The 14,032-nt window shown below is 38.0% G+C and overlaps 1 protein-coding gene across 1 annotated transcript in view; it reads left to right on the top strand.

Annotated features, from left to right (window-relative positions):
- Positions 1 to 14,032, top strand: part of LOC119720587 (receptor-type tyrosine-protein phosphatase R-like) — a 39,404-nt gene that overhangs the window by 10,929 nt on the left and 14,443 nt on the right. Inside the window, exons 2-3 of the mRNA XM_038190355.1 lie at positions 2,188 to 2,263; positions 3,404 to 3,484. The gene's annotated coding sequence lies outside the window, so the exon portion shown is untranslated. The remainder of the gene's footprint in view (positions 1 to 2,187; positions 2,264 to 3,403; positions 3,485 to 14,032) is intronic.

Below are 14,032 nucleotides of genomic sequence, written 5' to 3'. Positions count from 1 at the left end.
AATTCGTTCCAACCTTTCTGCATTGTACTTCATAATCTCCTGGCTCAATGCGCTGGGGGGAAGAAAAGTCCAATTATTGGCAGGTGGGGAAACAAAAGGAGTTCCAAGGAAAAGTGCAAATTGTGTTGAGAAAAATCTTGCAAGCTTAAATTGTTGGAGTGCCAATTATGCTAATTAAGGCTGTGCAACTGCATGTAATGTTTTAGTTGAGTAGTTGTGTGACAAAAACCTACCAACTAGTCGCACACATCTGCAAAGGATGTGATTAGGCCACAAAAAAAAAGTCTCCGGTTTCTGGTATGGAGCTTGCCCAAAAAGTGGTGCGGCGGCGCGGTTTTTTTTTTTTTTTGCCTGATTTTTTGCTTCAAATGTCGGCTGATGACTGCGAATGGTGCCCGACTAAACTTAGTGCAAATATATGGGAGTCCAGAGAGGCCACATAAAGCTTATTCTCGACCATAACCCAATCTAAAAACACGTTAAAATTGTGCAGCAGCAGGATTCCAGTCAAACCAGTGAGTTTGGCGGTTTTGAGACATCATCTTTCATTGAAAAAAAAACCTTTTTTCATTTTGCCGACGCGCATGGCTACGGCGACGCGCGCGCATACCAGAAACCGGAGTCTTTTTTTTTTTGGCCTTACGTTTAATTTTGTAAACGTTTAGCAAATAGTTATGATAGTTATAAAACCATTTAAACTAAACATTGTGTCATTTCACAAAGGCTTTTATGAAGGCCTGCCCATTATGTCTGCAGACGGGTGTGATTGACATGATCAATCAACAATGATTGACATCATACATTGTGTAAATAGGCAGTCATTGAGAAAATGTAAAAAATTAACTGCCTGTACCCCGGATGTAATCAAATACAGTCGTGCTGCTCAGGTTTTGCACAAATTAAACAGGTTTGAATACATTGTTAATTATTTGTGTTATAAATATACCGACCGGTACGTATACATGTACGCATGTTTAACTCAAAGGAACGCGTGTGAAGGTACATGTACAATATGTACATGTACCGGTAGACCTGTCCCTTTTTTTGTAATGACTAGTGGATTCTGATGGACTCAGGACACCAACATTTTTTTGCATTCATTTTGGCGGATTCAGGATACTTTCTAGTAAAAATACCCAAGGGGTTTTAAGGGTAATATTTAGGCCAAAAAAAATAGTTCTGCTTCCGGTTTCCCTACCTACCCTATTCTGACAGCCCCTACCCTAATTTTTTTATGGGAAAAATGAGAAAAAAACACCCAAAACCATTAATTTCTACCTTTTACCCTTGACTACATGTACGCGCAGACGCCTCCATATCGTACACACACAAAATTGAAAAAAAAAAAAAAATTTCCCTACCTACATGTACATGTACCTACCGGTACCCTATTTTCAAATGCCATGTAATCGGAAGCAGAACTATTTTTTTTTTGGCCTTACCACAATTTATTTCTTACGGGAAATAACCTCTGATTAACCCTAACCACCCTGAATCCATCAAAATCCGTACCCCTGTTTTGGAGTATCTTGGCAGATTCAGGATACCTATATTGAAACAAGGGGATTTTGATGGATTCAGGATTGTAAGCTTAGCGGTACTGCAGGATTTTGATGGATTCAGGATACCTCCATACTGAGCAATCACCAACACCGAAATTTGTGTGCATGACCCAAACGGGGATTTTGGCGGATTCAGGATACTTTCTAGTAACTTAGGTGCTTAAGGGGATAGGGTCCGACACAGCTGGGTCTACAGTATGCATGCTAAGTGTATCGTACATGTTTTACAAGTACATTTTGTCAGACTCATCCAGTTCCTTGGAGACCTTTAGAATTTTATTCCAGATTCTAAGGATTATGGAAAATTGTGTTTGATGAAAACCATTCAAATTGAAACATTCTATCAATTCCAAATTTACGTCATTGATCTTCCGATAAATTTTCCCCGTGAAAGTCACTTCCCAAAAAAACACCATGACAAAAAAAGTGAAAGTCACTTCCCAAAAAAAACACCATGACAAGTCGCTGATTATAAAAAATAGAGATCTACAATGTACTGGTATGTATGCTACCGGTACATACATTGTCGCCCTAGTCGCACAGCACTAATTGTGTTCAAATTTTGTGGGGCACTTTCTGTAAAAGCTGTCATTAAAGAAGGTACATATTTATTTTATAATTGCAGGCGTATACGCATGTGTCACAATGAGGACTATTAAATATTATTGATGGAATGAAAACAAGGAGAAGCAAAACAAAAGGTTTGTACATTAATTTTTTTTTAAACCAAGGTTCTTGTTCTTATACAGACTTATCATGCTTTAATACTGCAAACAAAATTATAAGCCATTTTTTTAGGTTGAGCCAGTTTTTCCCCTGCCCATTCAAACGTGAGGCGGCCCACCTCGCTACTTTCAGTGACCACCTCGCTTAATTTTTGCCAATATCACCACCTCGCTGTGAAGATTTACAATAAAGGAAATACATGTACTTTTCGAAAAATTTACATTTTGTGTAACTTATGAGCATTTTCCTTGATCTCTGTGTATCAAGAATTCACAATTTGGATGTGTACATGGAATAAACAGGTATTTTTGTGATCGCTGCATTCTTTTCAGTTTGCAGACTACGTACATTTTGTTTCAATCATCAATTTGAATTTTTACCACCTCGATTAGTTCAATAGCCAGGGGAAACACTGGGTTGAGCCACTTCTGCGCATGCCGCATATGCTCATTTTCATGCATGAGTGTGCCGTGTACCGGTATATGTAATTTCTGGACATGCTGGAAGGAGTAGTGTTGAGAATAAAACAAATCAAGTTTTTGACCAGTGACCCCATGATGACCTTTGGACCCAGTTTGGTCACGTGACATGTTGGGCCTGGGCTACTGATACTTTTGACAAAGTTTGGTTGAAATCGGTCAGAATACATGTACACATGTACATTGTGTACGTGTACATGTAGGAGCAGTAGACAGTGTCAGCGTTTGTAATACTACATGTAACTGCCGGTAACTAACGGACTAAAGAAGAGACATGAGGATTTACAGGCATGCAACTTTTCCTCGGATAAGCTGATTTCCTCTTTTTTTATTTCCCATGTGTGCCATTGAAAATAGAAAAACACTGTACAAAGTCTGGGAAAAATTTGAATTTCCTCTTTTTTTTGTGATTTCCCAGTTGCATACCTGGATTTATCCCACAGCTAAAAAGTGAATGAACACGTATACATACAGACATGTACATACATGTATGAACAATACGCAAAAATATGATTTCATTAAAAAGGTCAAAACATTTGCTTTGAGTTTGCATTTCGTGGGCGTCTTATCCCTTCATGCTTTATTCATTATGGACATTGTAACCATATCGTGTTCTCGTACCACTTTACTCGTCAGGAATTTGTTTAATGGCACCGAAATGAGGTCGAGTAGCTAGCATCGGAAATCCAGCCCTACTGACAACACTGTTTGAATTCCGTGAGTATATTTACAAATCCTGGCTCCTCCGATGGGAAAGTCTGTTCCGGGCTTTGGCGACTTTAGGCCAAAAAAAAAAAGGCTCCGGTTTCTGGTATGCGCGCGCGTCGCCGTAGCCATGCGCGTCGGCAAAATGAAAATTTTTTTTTTTCAATACAAGATGATGTCTCAAAACCGCCAAACTCACTGGTTTGACTGGAATCCTGCTGCTGCACAATTTTAACGTGTTTTTAGATGGGGTTATGATCGAGAATAAGTTTTATGTGGCCTCTCTGGACTCCCATATATTTGCACTAAGTTTAGTCGGGCACCATTTGCAGTCATCAGCCGACATTTGAAGCCAAAAAAAAAAAAAAAAAACAGGTAAAAAAAAAAAAAAGACGCGTCGCCGCACCACTTTTGGGGCAAGCTCCATACCAGAAACCGGAGACTTTTTTTTTTTGGCCTTATACTGAACTTGTAGATTTTGTGACTCAAAATTTTAGAGGAATGTTGTGGCCAACAAATTCGCTTCCAGAGACACTTTTAAACATTTTACAATGTGTTTAAAAAATGCCTTTTTTGGCAAGATTTGAACACCATGCCCATACGGCATATGTTTGTATGTAAAAAGAAGGAACATACTAGTTCAGTCGGAAAAGGGGGGTATCGTGCACCCTCGGAAATCAATTTCTAATCAACGTGTCTAGGTCAGAAAAAATGCGTAGAAAACGATTTGCTATGTTAAAAAATTCAAAAAATGTCCCACGTATTGTTTTTATGCAAATTAGTGCCGCCATTACCGAAAAATCTATTTTTAATTATATCTCAGCCAATATTGCTGATAACTGAACGAACTAGGTGTCTAAACCTATGTTTTCAAGGTCAGAGATCACAATAAAACTATTTTGGAAGTGACCACATGTGTCTGTGGCATAGGAATATGCAAATTAGTGCCGCAAATACCGGAAAGTTATGTTTTTGGCATATCTCGGCCAATATAGCACATAACTACACCAGTAAGGTGTCTAAACCCATGTTTTGAGGGTCAAGTATCATTAGAAGACCATTCACGAAGTAACTATGTGTGTCTTTGGCATGAAAATATGTAAATTATAAAGTGTCGGTTTATCAGATATTTGATTTTTAGCCAATATCTCGGCCAATATTGCACATAACTACACAAGTAAGGTATCTAAACCCATGTTTTGAGGGTCAGGTATCATTAGAAGACCATTCACGAAGTAACTATGCGTGTCCTTGGCAGGTAAATATGTAAATTCAAAAGTGTCGATTTATCGGAAATTTGATTTTTAGCCAATATCTCGGCCAATATTGCAGCTAATGTTGACAGAAAGGTTTTTGATAAGCAATAATGATCAAAGTTTATTTTAAGCCATCATATTTAAAATAAACTGTACTATTGGCTGAAATTGAATATAATATTGGCTAAAAATCAATTTTTTGATAAACCGGCAAATTAGAATTTACATATTTTCATGCCAAAGACACACATAGTTACTTCGTAAATGGTCTTCTAATGATATCTGACCCTCAAAACATGGGTTTAGACACCTTACTTGTGTAGTTATGTGCAATATTGGCCGAGATATTGGCTAAAAATCAAATATCTGATAAACCGACACTTAATATTTTACATATTTTCATGCCAAAGACACACATAGTTACTTCGTGAATGGTCTTCTAATGATACTTGACCATGAAAACATGGGTTTAGACACCTTACTGGTGTAGTTATGTTCTATATTGGCCGAGATATGCCAAAAACATGATGTTCCGGTATTAGCGGCACTAATTTTCATATTCCTATGCCACAGACACATGTGGTGACTTCCAAAATAGTTTTATTGTGATCTCTGACCTTGAAAACATGGGTTTAGACACCTAGTTTGTTCAGTTATCTGCAATATTGGCTGAGATATAATTAAAAATAGATTTTTCGGTAATGGCGGCACTAATTTGCATAAAAACAATACGTGGGACATTTTTTGAATTTTTTAACATAGCAAATCGTTTTCTACGCATTTTTTCTGACCTAGACACGTTGATTAGAAATTGATTTCCGAGGGTGCACGATACCCCCCTTTTCCGACTAAACTATACCGGGTATTTGTACTAAAACAAAAGTTGTATGTAGTTCTAGCAACACCTTTGAAGTTATCCACTGCTAAAAATGATTTTTCCCCCGTTGTTTTAAGAAATGAAGTCTTGTTTAGTACAAACTCTCTTTATACAAAATTTAAGTTCTATTTTCTTTCCTCACTCCCTTGAAAAAGTTTCTAGGAAGTGTGACAACAATTTTTTTTTAGAATAAGATTTTTATTCCAATTTCAAGAATACAGTTTTTTACAGTGATACTAATAATTAGCAAAAGCAAATTTGCAAAAAAAAAAACACCCATTAACCCTAACCCTCCCTCATCTGTCAAAATCCACCGAGAGACTTTGAAGGGTTTTGCAAAAAAATTTAAATTTAGGAAAATTCCCAACAAAAATGCCGAAGGTGGTAGCAATTAACGCATGTATTGTTTATTTGCAGTGATATCTTGTCTTGTGTTTTTCATTTACATTGTTGATATTCATACCGGTACATGTACAGTTGAGTCTTGTTAATTATACAAACTCGTTTGGACCTAGCCAAATTGTTTGTTATATCAGAATTTTGTATTAAGAGGAACATCAGTCCCATTCATTGTGCACATAAATGCACACTCGGGACTAAGGCTTATGTTTGTTATAACCAGAATTTTGTATAAAGAGAGTTTGTACTAACGAGATTCGACTGTACATATGTACACTGTACATTGTACCCTTTTAACAAATTGTGTCCTTTTACATGTAAAAAAGGAATTTTAACCACAGCACTCCCAAAGGAAAATGCAGCGAATTTGACAACAAAAGGGTTAAAGTCCTGTTGGCTTGCCGAAATCATTTTAATGCCATTAAGAAACATGAAACATCGCATAGATTGTGCTGATATAATTACATTTATCGTAGCCTCGCCAGCCACGCGATAAAAGCAGTGAAAGAACTGCCACGGCGCACTCGCTTTCAGTAAAAGTGTTTCTTATACAGAGGGTTGTTTGAGAAAAGCAGTGATGTGCATAACAAATGGGCGCCCATTAGTAAAACTAATCGGCGGGGCTTTTGCGTCAGTTATTTTCATTAGTGATAATTTTTTTTCCGGCTCGTTTGATGAAGAAGGGGGATGAATAATTTAAATGAGCTGTGTGTTAGAATCAGACTGTTTCAAAGAATTGAATTTTTTTTTTTCTTTTTGAGTTGTACTTTACACCACATAGTACATTGTAGGGGAAAGCGTACACTACATGTACATGTACCGGTACATACTTTTCATTTCATTTCAACATGGTTTATTAACAAATCATGAATGGCAGCCACAGCTGAATTGCACATGATTTACATTTAAAAAAAATACATTTTAAAAAAAGTTAAAGGCCTACCGAGTTAAAAAACAAAATATGACATTAAATACTAATATTAGAAAAGGTTTAAACATTGTGCATACAGATCTGACTAAAGAAAATTGTCTATATAGAGAAATACATATTATTGTTACAGACTGTGTTGCAATCAATTTATCTTACTTTAAAAAGGGGGCATTGAAATTGCATTAAAACTTATAAAAGACATTCAAAAAGGTTGCAGGTAAAACATTTATAGTTTCATTTAGGATTAGAATTATAAAAATGAGCCAGATGAGGAATGAGTTTAAAAATTGTGCAAGATGTGTGGCAGTCAAATTATCTTATTTAAATGAAAGGTAGTATTAAAATAACGTTAAAACTTGTAAAATACAGTAAAAGCTTGCAGTTAAAAATCAATTCATACGTTCACAAACATGTGTGAGTGTGAAGATGACCAAAGAAATTGACTGCAGGGAGAATCGAACCTGTGACATCTGGAACACCATATTGGTGCTGTACCATGTCTACCAATATTTTGGGGTGTTTTTTTTTGGTTTGGTTTGTTTGGAGAGAGACATGAAAGGAAAACAAATCCTGACTAAAATGTACCAGTACATTGGTACGTACATTTATTTTCTTTCCCCATGATTTGAGTACACGTATACATGATGTTTACATTGTACATGTACATGTACATATATGGTATGTGTACACTTTGTGACTACGGTACATGTGTACATGTACATTTTAAGTACATTTTATCATGTGTAAAAAAACGGTGCATACGTGTATATTCTACACAGTGTTTCTCCTGCCTATCCAAACGTGAGGCGGCCCACCTCGCTACTTTCAGTGACCACCTCGCTCAATTTTTGCCAATATCACCACCTCGCTGTGAAGATTTGCAATAAGGAAATTTACTAAATCGAAAAATTTACATTTTGTGTAATTTATGAGCGTTTTCCTTGACCTTTATGTATCAAGAACTCACAATTTGGAATGTGTAGATGGAATCATCACGCATTTTTTGTGAGCGCTGCATTCTTTTCAGTTTGCAGACTGCGTAAATTTTGTTTCAATCATCAATTTCAATTTTTACCGCCTCGCTCAGTTCATTAGCCAGGGGAAACACTGATTCTACATGTATACATTGTGTAGTAAATTTGTTATACATGTACATTGTACTGATGTGCTGAGATTGAAATTAAACACAAATTTACAATGTGTACCAGTCATGGCTGTAAAAACGCAACATACCGGTACATGCATATTATCACAATCAGTTTTGAGCAGCCAGACCCACATGTGCGTACATGTATGTTTCATTAGAACACACACGTTTAACTCAATATTTGTTCAGACAAATACATGTGTGTATATAAATTATCGGTACATGTGCATGTTTGCCATGTCTGACCATACAAAATTTCACTCTCCAGTTCTCAGTGTACTGTATATTTTGTACCAGTACATGTACAGTACACATGTACATGTACATGTACATGTACCCTACATTTATTACCACAACCAATTTACAGGTACACATGTGCATGTACAGTGTACTGTGCCGGTAGCACATTTATACTGTACATGATGTATGCGTGTACATTGTACATTTTGTGCCTGCAATCCTAGCGCATAAATTCATGGAGAATCGATAGTTGACGAGTGAACAGTTCCGGTCGCTGGGAATTTGCAGGCAAATGACATTCTCCCCCCCCCCCCCAAGTCTTCTACATGTACATGTACATGTACATGTACAGTCGACTCTCGTTAGTACAAACTCTGTTAATACAAAATTCTGGTTATAACAAACAAAAAGTCTTAGTCCCGACTGTGCATTTATGTGCACAATGAATGGGACTGATATTCCTCTTAATACAAAATTCTGATATAACAAACAATTTGGCTAGGTCCGAACGAGTTTGTATTAACGAGACTCGACTGTAGATCCTTCCATTTAAATGACAAACTTGTACACACAGTGGTACAGTGTACATGTAGCGCTAGAATGGTACATGTACATGTGTACCGGTAGACACCATCCAAAATGAACAAATCAAACCCAGCCTTACTGAAGCTTCTTTTTTTTTTTTCAACCTCTTTTTTTTTTTTTGTCTTTAATTTTCCCCGGGGGCTTTTTCTTCCCTTTGCCAGAGTAGTGCGGTCGATGGTTGCGATGCGTCGACAAAATTTTCATCAGAGTCCTCGGCCCGGTGTCTTAATTCGAGATACGGTCAATACTTGACAATGTATGAGCATTTGCCGAGCTGTGTGACGGTGTTGTGCATATCGATGATCTGTTTAATACATGCAGCACTTGCACTTGAGTTGAACAGGGTTGTGTGCCTATAACAATGTTTCAGTTTCTTTGGCCGAAAGGGCCACATACCGATACTCTGTAGAATAATTACCAAAAATAGGTCTGTAGTTAGTGGTCACATTAATGTTTTTCTAATTGTTTGGGGAGGGAAACATTTGGCATTTGGATTGATGTACACTGTTTTAAGGTACAGTGCTGTCCAAGTAATTACATGTATTGTACATGTACAATGTACACATGTCCGTACATGTATACATGTATTGGTACATTGTACAGTGTACAAAATGTATGTACGTGATGTATAGTACATGTACATGTATGTGTACAGGTACAGGTATGCACCAATAGGCATGATAGGGCTTGATATGCCTGTATCTCTTTTTAAAGAGATACTGTTTGTTTCTTGCACTGTGGACGAATTTTACTATTTATAAGATTAAGAAGTTTCCAGACATACTAGTAGTGGTAGTAAATTGAACAGATTTTCCATAAATTTACAGGCATTTGTGATTCTTTGTAAAACACAATGAAATGGGGAGCCTACGTGTCTATGTACTGTACCGGTACAATATTAAAATGAAAGCAAATTGTGAATGCGTATCGTGCATGTGTGTATGGGCTCTTTTCTAAAAGCTTGTGTCAAGGAACAGGCAGGACCCTGTCTAGCAAACAGTCAGAGAGCGCACTTAGAAATCTTGTTGGTATTAGGCCTTCCCAAACACCGTGTACAGTGAACCGCTCACAAACACAGCGGCAGCGCGAATAAATGCGCAAGCTATCAATCACGGGCACGTTGTTTGTACTCGTACTCTAGCGGCCATGTATTCGTGCGCTGCTTGTTTGCACAGCGCGCATGTGGCTCTGAATTTGCGGCTATGGAGCCTTCCTGGAACAGCTTACATTTACCCATCCCCCCCCCCCCCCCCCACTCTCTTCTTCCTATCATTCCTGAAACAAATCGCAAAACCTTCTTACGAAATCTTTCCCCTGGGGCCGAGACAAATTAATTTTCAACCATTAGGCATCAGCAGGCCAGTATCTGTGCAAACAATCTGCTACTTTTTTTCCACCAACTCCCCCCCCCCCCCCCCGTTCCCTCTTTTTTTGGCGGTTGCCTAGCAACCTGTTACATACGCGCTTTAATGCACACAGCCAGTTGAAAATTATGTGTTGTTTCTGCCACTGCCCTATTTCAAAAAATTGAAGCTGACATTTTTGCTTACACATGTACCAGTATACATGTACCGTGTTGGCACAAGCAGTGCATGTTTTTAGGGTTGATCCCCCCCCCCCCTCCCCCAAATGCTGCAATTCCCTATGAGCTCCGTGCACAAGTACCGGTACCCCATCAACGGCCAGAAAAGGAGAGTTGGGGGTGACCTAGACTGGTTCCCGGTCCATCCACTGCTTATTTCGAATGTATTGGAGGTGGGAATTAGTCTCGGAGACCTTTTTGCAAGTTAAATTGGAACGCACTCGCGCGCCGACGACACCTGACGCTCACACGAATACGCTGTGGCTAATAGCTTTGGCACATTCAGGAAGTCATGCGTACTTCACGCGCAAACAGTACACGCACGTTGTGTGTCCCGTCCCAGATCTCTCAAAAGAGGTAACAACGCGCCCTCTGTTGTTGGCGCACGGAGCCCATACAGGTACATGTACACGTATAAACCAGAACGACCAATGTTATGATGTTACTATAATTACTCGGCAGTCAAATTTTCTTTCCGTTTTATTTTCTAATTTTCTTTTGTAATTTTATAGTTAATTCCAGGTTGTTTTTCATATTTTGCACATTAACTTTTATATTATTTATTTTCTTTTTATGGGGGGGGGGGTTAAGTGAAAATGTATCCCAGATTTATATACTGTGTCTACTTGTCCAGTTGGCTTTTAATTGTGCATGCATATGTAAAAGTATGAAAATGAGTACACAAAAAAAAATCGCAGAATCTCTCTTTCCGGATATGAGAACATAAAGTAATGCCCTGCAGATCACAAAAGATCAGAAAATGTGGGCCTTTTTGATTAATTTTTGTTTCACCACATGGTGCTCATCAGGTAAGTCGTGCACTTGCTGTCTACAGTGCTTGGCTGTAATTAAAGCCGTTCGTGACCTAATGCAGCGAAGGATGTAAACATGTTCCATGTCCGTTATTGCAATTTGCTAATTGACAGAACACGATGGAAAAAAGCCCTGAATATACATTTTGTACGTGCGTACAAAGTACAAACATACATGTACATGTACATGTATCACACAGTGTATTGGGTATGTACCGGTGTAGCATGAATTTAGGTTTTATGAAATACGGACTCTTTGGTGGTATTGCGCATGCTCATGCATAGATAATTAGGAGAGGGACCGGTCATGTGAGAGGGTTTAACCAATAAAAGGGAAAAAGAGTCAGATTTTCATACGAGTCCGATTTTCATATGACACCGGTACCTTTAGTTTTAGGTCTACATGTTAAATGTAATGACGTTGTACATTTACCGTATGCACTTTCAAAATACAGTACATGTATGTGCATGTTTTATGCACATTAATATAATTGGAAGGACTGGTAGGTGGGTAATTTTTGCATATTTTGGAGGAAAAGTGAGAAATGTATACATGTACGTGTACCTAATTTATTGCATACACATGTACATGAACATGTTGTACATGTGTGCATGTGTACATGTACATTACAAGTATCCAAGACTAATGTTATCAGTGATTTTTTTTCCACTGCTAAAAAGCAGTGTAATTATAATTGAAATACAAAAAAAAAAAATTAAAATAAATAAGTAAAAATTCAATCGCTGATTCTCTGTGCCCCCAAACTTCTGGGTCATTCAGTTGACCAGAAACACGGTGTGTTTCTTTTTTTGGGGGGGGGGGGTTTACATTTTAAATCCTTTGGGGAAACAAACAAACAAGCAGCCCACCAAACCAATAAACAACCCAACCAGCCAACCAACAAACAAACAAACAAACAAAGTAATACTTCGCAACCCATCAACTCATGCAGTACTAAAACATGAAACTTTTGTTAAATCCCAATTTTTGGTACCTAATTACATGTGCATGTAGGTGGAACCATCGATCATTTTAGTTTTTTAATATGCTTGGCAGAGAATACAATGAAAAAGCCAAAGGTTTTATATTGATTGGGCTAAAAATAATTAACTGGGCTAAAAATAATTAACGTACATGTTCGTGTACGTATTTCTGCATTCATCAAAACACCAGATGGCGAAATAGTGTACCGGGCTTGAAAAACCTTGGCGCTATTGTTTCTAATTACGTCATCGCAGTGTTTATTATCTAAGTCACACATGACCTACATTTACGTGTGGGGGCTGTACGATTTTCACTTTTGGATGAAACAAGGCAGATGATCTGTGCGCAAGTCTATTGGGACAGTGACTAAATCCACAGTAAAAAATGTCCGTGCAATGATGTAAATTAAGAACAATTCACTTTTTTTAAAATACTCATTACTGCTCATTCGTAAGTTGTGCATAAAACATACAGTGGAACGCTGCTATACCGATCAACGCTTTACCGAACATTCGGCTATACCGAGCATCATCATTGGCTCCCGGTTTTAATGTACAAAATGTACCTAACATCGTTGTTGAAAAAAGTCAACAGATCAACAAACTAACCTACCAGACCTTGTACATGTATTAAACACTGTTTGGGTCACTTTTAATTCCCGAACATGAAACCACCCATGGTTACATCGCGTTTGAATGTTGAAGAGCGATAGATGACTATTATTTTCCCAAGGAATAAAAGGGAAAACCACCCATTACTAAAGTTTTGTGACAACTCCTCGTGCGGCGGCGGGGGATGTGAGTTGCCAGTTCAGTGACTTCACTATCGCTATACCGAACGATCGTTAGTACGAACACTTTCTGTGGATTCCACAGAAATCTTCCAAAACGGCCATGAGGATTTTGGAGGATTGAGGAGGTTTTAGTTGCCTCTGTCTCCTAAGCAAAAGACGTGCCCAACATATCAAAAATACACACATAGTTTGAAGTTTGAACTCAATTTTATTGATGTACTCATGCATTACTGTATGTACCGTACATAGTACGTACTTGTAATGGCAAATTACACAGGTCACATGTAGCAGGGACACAAACAACATGTCACACTACTTGACCCAAATTTATGGAATGACCCACATGTACAATGTACGTACATGCCATATGTACAATGTATCCTCACTTCTTGACAAACTTGAGGTGCAGTGTGTAAACCACAGTTGGAATGTACATGTACATGTACCGTATGTACCGTACAAAATTGGCTTTAATATTGTAAAAAAAGTTTGGATTTGTTGGTTTTTACACCTGGATTCCAAGAGGTGGATTGTTGTTTTGTACGTCTGTCCACTGCCAGCAATATTCTTTTCGCTGATAACGTGAGAGGGTCAATTAAAATCTAGCACAGGGTGATTATACATGTACATGTAGGTCTGTATATGTGTACACGTACATCAGGCAAAACATGGGTAGATCTTAAACATGTTAAACTAAAACAGAAGAAACTCCCAGGAAATTGCAACGGTGTTCCACTCGCATTCGCACAGTCTGCAAGCAAACTTGACACATGTAACGTTGTGGTCGCGTTTCAAATGTTATCCCATTACATGTACATGCTGTGCACATTATAATTAGTGCAGCAGAAAAACATGCATAACTTAGAATAGTACACGTGCGATAAACGTGGTACAATTCGCTTGGTACAATACGCTTTCTACCATATGGACTGTGCAACATGTTTGTTGCCATG

This window comes from Patiria miniata, unplaced genomic scaffold, assembly GCF_015706575.1.
Source record: "Patiria miniata isolate m_02_andy unplaced genomic scaffold, ASM1570657v1 HiC_scaffold_1, whole genome shotgun sequence".
Taxonomy (NCBI): domain Eukaryota; kingdom Metazoa; phylum Echinodermata; class Asteroidea; order Valvatida; family Asterinidae; genus Patiria; species Patiria miniata.
Note: the sequence above shows the minus strand (reverse complement) of the source record. Positions and strands in the feature narration are given on the sequence as shown.